The sequence below is a fragment of the Panthera leo genome, chromosome C2 (genome assembly GCF_018350215.1).
Source record: "Panthera leo isolate Ple1 chromosome C2, P.leo_Ple1_pat1.1, whole genome shotgun sequence".
Classification (NCBI taxonomy): domain Eukaryota; kingdom Metazoa; phylum Chordata; class Mammalia; order Carnivora; family Felidae; genus Panthera; species Panthera leo.
Window position 1 is genome coordinate 72,850,567 of NC_056687.1, and position 12,652 is coordinate 72,863,218.

Genomic DNA, 12,652 nt, shown 5'->3' on the forward strand with positions numbered 1-12,652 from the left:
CCTCTTGTTGGCTCCTCTTCTCAAATACGGTTACTCCCAAGAGTGTTAAGCTGCCCGTCTTTCAGCTCATGGTACAAAATACGTTATGACTGCATTCCTCTTAACAGCAGAGGAACATCAAAGACCATGAAGGTGACTACAGTCTGTCCCTTTTACAGTGTCTTGCCCAACACAGACTCAAAGTGTGTATGTGAATGAAGTACTGACTGAATGTGTAGATGGATGGGCTTGAGTTTTCCAGTAAAGGAAAAGGAAACCATGAAGCAGGTATCAGGGGTGACTAAACCTGACAAAAACTTTTGGGAATCCAGAGGGAAGCATGTGGGCACCAAGTAACTTGAGGAAACCTGGGGGAAAGAGCAAAAAATTCAGAAGGTAGAGGAAGAGAAGAGGAGTCAGATAATCAGCAAAATAGAGACAATAGTAGAGAGTAAATCCCCACATACCCACTGTCAGCTCTAACAGTCATCAACATGTCACCAGTCTCGCTTCGGCTATTACCCGGTGCCCCCCAGTATTTTTCCTAGGGTGATCGAAGCAAATCCCAGATACCACATCCTCTTAATTTGCCCATAACTACCTATGTATAAGTCTCTAGTAAATACAGGTACTTTTCTTTTTTTTTTTTTTTTTTTTTTTTTTTTTTTCATTTTTTTTCAGGTGCTTTTTGAACAAAAAAACATAAGGTTATGTTTTATATCCTGAAGGTGCCCAGAAAATGTAATTTCTAGGTAATTGAAAGATTTTTTGATACAATCCAGATGAAAGGGAAGAAGCATGCACAATAATGTTCGTCATCGTTTTACTTGTAGCAGTCCCCAAACCGAAAGGAGCTCAATTAAGGCTAATACTAACAGCAGAGGAAATGGGATCGTAAATGGCAGAACAGCCACCTGAATTAATGTTGTATGTTCATTAAAGTTGGTAGTTATGAAGGCTAGGCAGCCACACGAGAGCTGCTACCTGTCCACCCACACGCACTGCTTGAGGGTGGGGGCCCCTGCCTACGGCCTTGCTGCCTGGAGGGCTAGTATCTGGAGGTCGTGCCTCTGAGCCACCCCCGATTGAACCAAGGTGCGTCCGCCTGAGCTAGTGACAGCCAGTCCACAGGTTGGGCAGAAACCTCTGTCTCTGTGGCCTCACAGGACAGAAAAGATAAATTAGGTCCATGAAATCAGGATTTGACTTCCAGAGATCTGGAGAAAGAATGATTAAAAACTCTGGAACTGTAAAGCCATGTTGTTTGGGGCGGCTATTGTTGGTGATGCATGACTCAAGTTAGGAGAGTGTGGACCAGAAGTGCAGAGGTGGGCAGAGACCCCACCCCAAGCGCCTAACAGAGCCGCTCCAGTAGCTGATGGCTTGCCATCCCAAGTCCTCCTCCCAAGTCTTGGGGCGCTTAGCTGACTTAGGTTCCTGTCCTTGGATTTCTGTGACATTAGCCACACACACACTTTTTTTTTTTTGAGGTAATTTAACTTGACTGAGTGAATGTTCCTTGCAACCAAAATAGCACTAAGACAAAAGTGTTCACGGTATAATGTGGAGTGAAAAAAGAATGTAGCATTGTAATGATGTTGTATTTATAGTTACATGAAATGAAGGCATAAAATGAAGGGCTAAAAGTGAACAGGGAAAATGAAAGCAATTACCGTGTGAGAGTGCTGGAATTCAAAGTGGTTTCCTCCTTTTTTATTTTTGTTGTGGGTGTTTGTAGTAAGGGCCCTAAAACTTTGGACCCTAAAACTTCCTTCTAGTTCAGCCTGACCCTCTGGCAGGTCTAGCACCAATGGCAAGAAATAGGCTTCTTCTTCCAGTAACTACTTCAGACTTTGAGGCCTTTCTGGACTGTTCTCCCATCCCACCATAATCCCATACATTTGAGATGATGGCTTGTTGTGTGAATATAGGGTATGTTATTAAAGCAATCTTTATTTACTATTAACAAGGTCTTCTGTTTATTTCTAGGAGACATGGAGGAGGGTATCAAGTAATTTAGAAAGTTTGTATTTGCACAGTTGTCTAAACATTTTGTAATTTTATAAGATTTCCCCAAAAATGCAATCACTGTCACCATGATAATTATAAGAAACTATTAAAATTTTAAAATATTTTGTTAAATATGGTCAACTTTTATGCTAAAATCAGTTTTTTGACTGAATACCAAATATTAAATTAAAATAGACTCATCAAGAGTTATCAAACATTTTCCAGCAAAATGAGGTGATCTGAATGGGCTGACATGCTAAGAGGTCCCATGGCGGGAAATGCACTGGGATGGGATCTAGCACTGACCCCAGCCCCAGGTGTGTTAGCGGCTTACTCTAGCAGACCTTCTCCCCGTCGGGCTTGTCTCCTCACCTGCCTGTCACTGAAAGAGCTGACCTAGGTGAGGTATCTCCAAGGACTCTTCCAGGTCAAATGTTTATTATTCTATAGTTTTGGACATGATTAATAAAGAGCAATTTTTTGCTAAGAAGGAGAAAGTGCCGGGACGCCTGGGTGGCTGAGTCAGTTAAGCGTCATTAAGCGTAGGACTTTAGCTCAGGTCATGATCTCATGGCCCCCGTGAGTTTGAGCCCCGCATCGGGCTCTGTGCTGACAGCTCAGAGCCTGGAACCAGCTTCGGATTCTGTGTCTCCCTCTCTCTCTGCCCCTCCCCTGCTCGCACTTGCTCTTTCTCTCTCCCAAAAATGAATAAACATTAAAAAAATTTTAAAAAACAAAAAAAAAAAAAGAAAGAGAAAGTACCCATATCTTTATAGGGAAAATGAGCCATAAACTTAAAAGACCAACTCTTGGCATTGTTTTGTGTCTTCTTCTAATCCTTATCAGTGTACACGCGGGCACACACATACACACTTTGCTCTGTTTTTTAATCAATACACATGTCTTTTTTCATGCTGTACATTATTTGGATGCATAAAATGTTCAGTACATATTTTATTACTCTTATAACATGTTACGTTCTATAAATGCATTGGATGTATGACATTTAACTCTCCTGAATTTTCCTGGACTGCCAATTATAATTCAAATATAAAATGTCAGCCTTCAGCCGACACTTCAGCACGTTCAGTGCACCCAGAGATGCAGGCAAAGCAGCAGCTCACTGAATTATAAAGTGACTCTCTCAGTGAGCACAGTTCGAAGGGGATTTGAGGAAAGTGTTATCAAAGGCCAAACCTTGATACACATGGTCAACCATGCAGACCTTTATTCCAAATCTCTTGACCTCAGGTGCCGAAGCCCTCCCGATGCCTCCGGACACCTGCAGAGTGGCAGGTGCTCACTGCTGCTTAGAGACTTCAAGTGCTGCCTGATTGCGGTCTCCTGGCTGACACCTCAGGCCTCCCCTCCCGTGGCCCTTCCAGCCCAGTTTCCCTGCCCCTCCTCCCTTTGCTCCTCAGGCTCCCAGTCCACTGGTCTCAACCGAGGCATGCCACAGTTACCCGAGAGATTAGATCAGCTTCTAGGGAAGACATCCCAGAACGGGGAGAGAGCGGGCAGAAGAGGGCAAAGATTGCAGAAAGTCCCCGCAGGAAGTTCAGATTTGCTTTCATGCCTCAAACGGGACCTGCTGCTTTGTCAAACAGAACCGACTAGCTACCACTAGCTGTGTTTCTCAGGCCCACACCAGTCCCCTTATTGAAATCTCCTGCTGTCAAAATCCAACCCACCAAGTGTACATTGGCACTTTTACCGGCAATATCTGGCATGATTGAGGATGACACAACCTTTCACCTAGTAATTCTATTCTCTGGTAACTATTCTAGAAACACTCCTACACATGAGCAGAAGAAGGCCTGTGCAAAGATCTTCATTGTATCACTGTGTGAAAGACTGAAAAACTATAAACAACCGAAATATCCATCAACAGAAGAATTGATTTTATTTTTTTAATGGGCTTTGATCACTTTATCTTGTTTTTTAATGTTTATTTATTGTTGAGAGAGAGAGAGAGAGAGACAGACAGAGTGCAAGGAGAGGAGGGGCAGAGAGAGAGAGACAGACACAGAATCCGAAGCAGGCTCCAGGCTCTGAGCTGTCAGCACAGAGCCCATTGTGGGTCTGGGACCCACAGACCTCTAGATCATGACCTGAGCTGAAGTCAGATGCTTAACTGACTGAGCCACCCAAGTGCTCCCAGAAGAATTGATTTTAAAGTTGAGATGTATGCATGCACACACACACACACACACACACATACACACAAACATACACACACACACACACACATACACACACACATACACACACACACACACACACACACACACACAATGGAATACTACGCAACAGTAAAAATGAACTAGAGCAACGTGTCATTATATATAATTTATAATACATATTTACACATATAAACAAAGGATATGCAGAAGTATAAAAGCAAAATGTGGAAGGATACAGGAGAATACAATACACAAAATGACATTACTTCAGAATACATACATATCTAATAAAAGTATGAAATTCAGAGAATTATAAATGCCAAATTCAAAGTCTTAGTTACCTCCTAAGGTAGAAGGAGTGGGTTGCAGGTGGGTAGGGAAACAACAGTAGCTTCCACTGCATTGGTAATTGTATTAATTTTCTGTGGCTGCTGTAAGAAATTATTTCAAATTGGTGACTTATAACAACCAAAATTTATTTTCTCACAGTTCTGAAGGCCTAAAGTTCAAAATCAAGATCACTGAGCCAGAATGAAGGTGTAGGCAGGGCCATGCTCCTTCTAGAGGCTCTAAAAGAAAATCTCTTCCTTACCTTTTCCAGCTTGTGGTGGCTGCTGGCATTCCTTGGTTTGTGGCCACACCACTCCAGTCTTCAAATCTCTTCCTGCTCTGTCTTCACAGGGCCTTAGTGTGTGTGTGTGTGTGTGTGTGTGTGTGTAATCTCCCTCTGCCACCTCCCTTATAAGGACACTTGTGATGACATTTAGAACCCATTCAGATGATCCAGGATAATCTCCTCATCCAAGACCCTTAATTTAATCACATCTGCAAAGACCTTTTCTCCAAATTTAACATTTATAGGTTTTAGGGATTAGGAGCTGATATCTTTGGGAGGGAAGGCATTGCTAGCCTACCACAATAATGTTTTATTTCTTAAGCTGAATGGTGGAAATAGCAAACGTAGACTGATGGACTTCTACCTTGAATTCCATTTATCTGTGTCTTACATCAGACAGAGACTGTGAACCAGTCATGGCAGGAGAGGTCTCCAGGAGGCTAGAGAGCAATGTAATGGGAGTAATTCAGTTGGCAGGTCAGAAGACTAGGAGTTATGCTGTAAGAGTAGAGTGTATGAATTTGTCATTTCAGAGGTGGGGTAATTCTGGATAGGTCACCTATAAACTGACTCTTGTTATGTATAGAATTTTTTGTGAGCCCCTTTTAAGATGTTAAATTATAATATTTAAAGAGTGGCTACCTCCTCCAAAAAATTGAGAAAACTGAAGACTAAAGCCAAATAAAAACCTTTCGAAACAGTGGATTGGATGCTAACTTGTAGCAGTAAAATTTCAAGCATTGAGGACAGGTCAGGGCAGAAAATTTCCCTATTACATAGGCAGCCACCAGCTCCACCTGCTTTTTATCCAAGCCTTCTGTTTCCAGCTGTTTCCAGGTCAAACAAGAAGCCAATGCTCTGAGTCAGCTCTATTCCCAGGAGATGACAAATGGGCTCAGAAGCTCGTTGGCCAACGTGAGCAGAGCTAAAGGAAGCGGGTGGTCACTCTTTTCTCAGCACAGTTCAGCTGTGACTAAGCAGGTATTTCTTCTTTGCCTGCAGCCTGGTCTGAGCAGGACTAATGAAGCCAGAACATGCACCACAGAGTCAGAGGGCTCCCTGCATCCTCCCTCCCCAAATGAGGAAGCAGTTGGTGTGAAAATTGGTAAAGGAAACCCAATTAGAATGGAGTCAGGAGGTCAGCGGGGGGAGCTCTCAGGGGCTACCACCCCTCAATTGCAGACCCAACAGGAAGAGACATCTTGCACAAGGGTACTACTTTACTATCCCAGCAAAAGGAGGAAAGTTTTTACTCCTCCTCTGGCAACAGCCCAGCCAAGGAGAGACTATCACTGTTCAGCCAATGAAAAGCCACTATACTGCAAATGCCCAGTTTACTCCAATGGACTTTTTAATTTATAACAGCCCTCCTAACTTCCTCCTTTCCTCTATAGAAGAGTGTTCCTCTCCAGAGCACCTGGGTGGCTCAGTCAGTTAAGCATCTGACTTCAGCTCAGGTCATAGTCTCATGTCTGTGGTTTCCAGCCCCACATCAGGCTCTGTGCTGACAGCTCAGAAACTGGAGCCTGCTTCAGATTCTGTGTCTGCATCCCTCTCTGCCCCTACTCACCCCCTCTCTCTGTCTCTGAAAAATGAAAAATCTTAAAAAAAAAAGTTCCTTTCCTTTGTTCTCAGGACTTGCCTATGGTTTTGCCCTGGGGGCTTGTCCTGAATTGTGATTCATTGTCATTCCCAAATAAACCCACTTTTACTGGTAAAATAGCTGGCAGTTTTATTTTTAAGCTTAATACTGGTAATGGCCAGGACCAACTCTACTGGAGGATGCCATGGAAATCTAAAAATTGAGGCTGACATCTGTGTTATTTTGCTTAAGGGCATTTTGTACACTTTGCACAAAATGTGCTGTGCATGGGAAACAGTCTAAATGGGTCATTTTTGCACTTACAGATTGCTGACATGAATAACCTCTCTACCTTGTCAGGCTGAGAAGCTTAAGTTTGGCATTTCATTTGTCAAGTCTCACTCAGATGGCATCTCTACAAGCATCTACCTGAAAGTGATTAGCCCCATTACCTTCAATACCATAACCCTTTCTATTTCTTTCTTAACCACTTTTCACAATCTGCAATTATCTTGTTTACTTAGTTGCTTATGTATTTATTGTCCATCTTTCTCATTGGAATGTAGGCTTTCTGAAGTCAAGAGCCTTGCTTTTTTGTATACCTTATATTCTCAGAGGTTAGGACAGTACCTGACAGTATACAATAATCCTTTAAGTTTATTTTATTTTGAGAGAGAACGCATACACACACACACACACACACACACACACACACACACACACAGGCATGAGTGTGGAAGGGGCAGAAAAAGAGGGAGAGAGAGAACCCCAATCAGGCTCTGAGCTCTCACAAACCATGAGATGATGACCCGAGCAGAAATCAAGAGTCAGACGCCCAACCAACTGAACCACACAGGTGCCGCATAGTATACAATACATTTTTACTGAATGAATGAACGAATGAATGAACAAATGAGTGGATTTGAATGAATAAATGCCCCAGGGCTCAAAAAGAATCAGTCATGGAAGTGATAATAGAACCCAAATTAACACAAATATCCCATATTCATGGGCTTCAGCATATTCAGCTAAGATTACTTCCCAATTTACTATTTCTGCTGTGTTCCCACAATATACTGCTGTATGCACATTCATATGTACTTTTGCACATTCACTTTCCAATGGAAGAAAATGAAGTCCAGAAAGTGAAATGACTTGAATAAAACTATGCCACTAGTTATAGTTATGACTTGGACACTACTTTCTATCAGAGAAGTAATTTACTCATAGGATGCCTTGGGAGTTTTGCTTCTTCCCCCACAAATAAAACAACAAAACACCTCCTATGAGTGTACCATAGTTTTTTGGTTCATGAAGGCATGGTACAAAGTGAGTGTTACATTTGGCAAGTCAACAACTACTACATAGGAGGTTATATCCAAGGAATAATTATCAAGGAAACAACTTTGGCTAGGCTTGATGATACTCTATGTCATTACAGATGAGTAAGAGGAGGACTCCCCAGGGCTACCAGGTACATGAGATGACCGACATGGAATTCTTGGATTCAAACTCTGGTTATTGTTAGCATTAGGGATATTATTTAGCATATTTAAGGGGCAACTCTACTAGGAAGCAAGGCACTGACTGATTTCATGAGACCTTTCCAGCATCTGGGTCCATCTGGGCAAGGACAGCACAGGAAGCATGAAAAATAGGAGCTCCTAATACCCACTCCCCCTCCTCCCACGAGACTACACTGCCCCCTCTTGATTTGAAGGGTGAAAACTGATTGCAGTTACTTAATACATTGATTGAGAAACGTTACTAATTTTTTAATGAGCCTGAATGTTTTCTTTGTGTCTAGATCTCATTTTCTCTTTGCATGTTACAGAAAATGCACCCCAGTTCATTCATTCATCCCTTCTGTCTTGCTGCTCCTTGAAAACATTGCCCATTCTGAAATCTGTTTTTAATTATAATAGAAAAGTATAGCTTTCATTGAAAGGAGATAGAATTTCAAATAATTTCGATTTCTTTTTTTAAGTTTATTTATTTGGGGGGAGGGCAAAAAAGAAAGGGGGAAAGAGAATCCCAAGTAGGCTCTGTGAGCCCAAATCAAGAGTCAGATGCTTATTCGACTGAGCCACTGAGCACTCCTCAAATCATTTCAATTTCAAACCATTTCAATTTCAATAATTTCAAACAAACAAAAAGCCTGAGGTACTGTATCTCCTGCTAACCGACAACGAAAGAATTACCCACTGTAAGGAAGACTCTATGAAAATGAGAGATTTACCAACGAATAGCCTATCTTTGAGAATCATTCTTGGCACTCAAACAAAGCTCATGATTAACTGATATTATTCATTATAATTAATAGTACTGTAGCGACCACTTCTACCACCATCTTAAAGAAAGGCATCTCCTTTAAAGCCCAAAGAGCAACCAATAGATGACTTCCTAAGAGACGATTTTTAGTACAGAAGGATGGTACCCTAACTGTTAAACACAACACTAAAAAAAAAAAAATCACAAAGCAAAGCAATTTTAAATTAAGCATAATTATTATTTCAGAATAATATTCAGGTGGTGGAGCAACTTTCTAAAAACCGAATCCCCAGAATGTGCCAGAAAACATTACATTAAGCCACCAAATTCAATAATGGTCAAGACATAGTATGGTCGTTTTCTGCCTGAGGGACAGAGATTGGTAGCCTATGCAATGTTTTCAGTTAACTGCTCTGAGGACTGGTTTGACTCATTATTTGAATCATGCCTGAGAACTCCAATGGCTCACATACTAGCTGTGGCAGGAAGGCAGCTCTTATTCTTAGAATTACTGCCTGCAAAGATAAATCCAGTGGGTCCCTCTAAATTATTGACCTAAATCATCTCCTTGACTCTTTGCTGTTTGTTGGCCAGCCTCATCTCCTACTAAATGGTGAGGGCCTTCAGGGCAGGAACCCTGTCATTCATTTTTGCATCCCCCACTTCCAGCACAGAGGAGTTAACACGTGACTGATTGGGTGTGGAGCACGGCTCAAAAGTCAATCCTCTTTTGAGACCTTTTTCTTTTATCTGTTCTAGTGTTTGTTCCCATATTTTTGGCATTTTAAAGACTTTTAAAAAATATTTTGACTAAAAGCAACTCAGATTTTGTGGTTCAAATTAGCTCATAACAGACTTATAACATCTTATGAATGATGGTATTGCTAGGTCCCTTTTAACTTATTTTTCTTGTATTTACTATGATACTATAATCAAGATCTCAAAATCACTATAAAATATACTGGATTCTGAAATGCTCATTATGCATACTAAATTTTTACCAAATATTATGGGTGACAGAATGCAAGTTTTTTCAAGCATTTACAGTTGGGACCACCTACAGACACCTACACCTACAGTCTTCAGAGTCTCCGTATCTCCATATCTCATCCACAGCAATGATTCCAGATGCTTGCTGATTGTTCCATCCCTACCCCACTCAGGCTTTGCTGCTCAACCTCCATCATGGGCAATCACAAATACTACCCCTTTAAGGGAAGTGCCCTAGAGTCCACATCTAATGTCTGTGGAAATCTAGCAACTCCATCAAGAAAAAGCAAACTAAAATGCAAAAAACAAATTCCATCAGGAGGAAGTAAAATAAAAATGCCAAAAATTGGTGGTGGGGGGGAAAGAGCACGAAATACCTCTGCAGATGCCAAAAAGGGGCATTATATTAGGCATACTGCTTTTAGGAGAATTGACCTGGAGTTTACTTGAGTTGCTTACAGTCTAAAGGGAAAGAAAAACAAAAAAATCAATCATCATAATGTAGGATTTGGAGACCACACAGGATTCAAAGACCGTAATCGAGGTTAGAACGGGGCACTCTGGGAGCACAGAGGAGGGTCACCTGACCCTGGCCTGAAAGGGTCAAAGAAGGTTTCACTGAGGAGCAAATCCTGAGCTTCATTCAGAACAAACAAGAGCAGGCTAGAGCCAGAAGGGCGAGGAAGTGCATCCCAGGCAGAAGAAAGACTGTCAGACAAGAGAACTCACATAATTTGGTAGCATCAGGGTCCAGGGTCTGTGGAGGAGCAGTGGAATATAAAGCTGGATCAGGTGGTCGAGGGACAGCTCATCATGAAAACCATGACAAAGAATTTGGGTTTCAGGGTGACTGTGAAGGGGAGTCGTCTGGGAAGTAATTTAACTTGCATTTAAAGAGTAAAGTCAGAATACTAACTTGTTAATTCACAGTGCAAACGAGGGGTGGGGAAATGAGCCAAAGTTCTTGATAAAACATGAAGATTGGCAGGAGCTTATGAGATGGCAGCAACTGAAAGGAGTAGACAGGGATGCATAGTAGTTCAGGAGGGAGTTTTCACCTGGGGAGGTGGGCTGGGGTGGGGGAGCCATGAAGAAGGATCAGCCTGGAGAGTCAAGGGAAAGCTCCACCCCTTCCTTGCCCTGACTCTGAGGCACAGAGTAAACAGCCAGCAGTGATTTGTAAGAGCTGTGAGGAAGAGTAAAGACCAGAATTCTGCTAAAGTGAGGAATGCAGGCAACATTCTGGGAAGTCATTTGGGGGACTGATACTCAGTGGGTATGTACCAGTACAACAGGACCAGGATAAGCCACTCTTCCCAGCCTCCAGAGTATTCCCCATCACTTGACCACCCTTAGGTTGCTCCCCACCCAGTGAACCCAGAAACTAAAGGAGCAGCACTGGGTATAGCAGAAGGCCCCGTGAATTATATGAATCCACATCTGCATGATGGCCATTTTCCTTTCTGCTTGCTTGGGGCCAGCCCACACCATTTTGGTTATCAAATATTCTGATTCTCGCCCAGAATGTAAGCAGTTTGTGAGGAATGGGGAGGCTGGATTGCCCAGCAGACAGGGCTGAGGAGAAGCAGCACTGAGATGCCTGAAGATGACAGTGGGGAAAGAGACTGCGTATCCAGGAAAGCTAAAGGTAATGGGGTTGGGAGGCTTATTGAGCAGAGCTGGCCTTGGGTGTGAAAGAGCTAAACCACGATGCCATTTGCAGTCTCTGAGAGCTGGCTGAGCTGGGAGAGAAGTGCTGTTAGCCTAGCTGGCTCCTAGTTGGCCAGGTCCCAGAGCCTGGCAAAATTGAAAGCGGAGTTCAATGCCTGGGGAAAGGGTGGGGGTGGGGGTGATTTGTGCTAAATTCTGCTTGGGGTTATTTTAGCATTGAGTTAATTTCATTATGTTCAAATGTAATCTCACATTTAGTAAGTATGCTAACTTGATTAACCAGAGGATTTTATCCCTACCTACTCCATATATTTTTTCTTTATTTCTATTCCGTTGCCCCCTACCTCCGTAGAGACAGGAAGCATGAAACAAAAGCAGTTAATGTTTTTATGCATTTGCTTTGACCCTAAAAGAGTCAGAGGGAATTTATTCTGCAGCCTTAATTTATTGTTTGCTATTTGAAGAGATCTAGCAAGATCAAAGTGAGTTTCAACTATGATCACTCATAAAACTCCACAATCCTACACTGCAACCCTTTCTAGCACAGAACCAAACATGCTTCTGGACCCTTGTGAAATGTAGCAAATGTAATTGCCTTTGACAAGCACAGCTGAGCAGTGTACCTAAGAGTATCAGAATATTAGGGGTATGGTAAACCCTATCATAAAAGCTTACCATAAAACTGAGACAAAATCAATGCAGGCTGAGGGCTTAATTTGGACAGAATTGGGTTTCCCAGTAGGTAAACTATTAATGACAGGCAGTTAGAAAGAATATTCTAGTTAGTTACCTACAATACAACAATATAGTTGTACCATAGTTAAAAAAAAAAACAAAAAACAATTCTAGGAACAAAGCTGCTTTTCACTTTGGCTTCATTTTTAGTTCAATTCCCTTCCAGACACTGGCTAGAAAACCCCATATATGAGAAACAACGAGGAGCAAATTCTTTGGTGCTCTAGAATGTTCTTGATAGGCGATATAAGTTTATTGAAAACCACTATTTCCTGCTTTATGTTTCACAGATGAGAATGTTTGCACAGAAACCACCAACCCATGTGGCTCTTACTGCTGGTTTCCCAAATAAGAACTTCTCTCCACAGTCTCCCTTGTCTTGCTTTCTCCGGACTTTCCTGTCCATGGGGGAAAGAACGAGACACCAGGTGCTCTGGGGAGAGCTCTGTGGTTCCTACTGAGAGTTTTCTCCCACCTGTGTCGGCCACAGGAGCACACGGAGGGTCTGAAATCCTATCCAGAGCACATGCCCACATAAGAGGAACACCTGGCTGACACAAATAGGAAGATACACCTTCACGAAAACAGCAACATTGTTCTCATAGAGCACAGAAC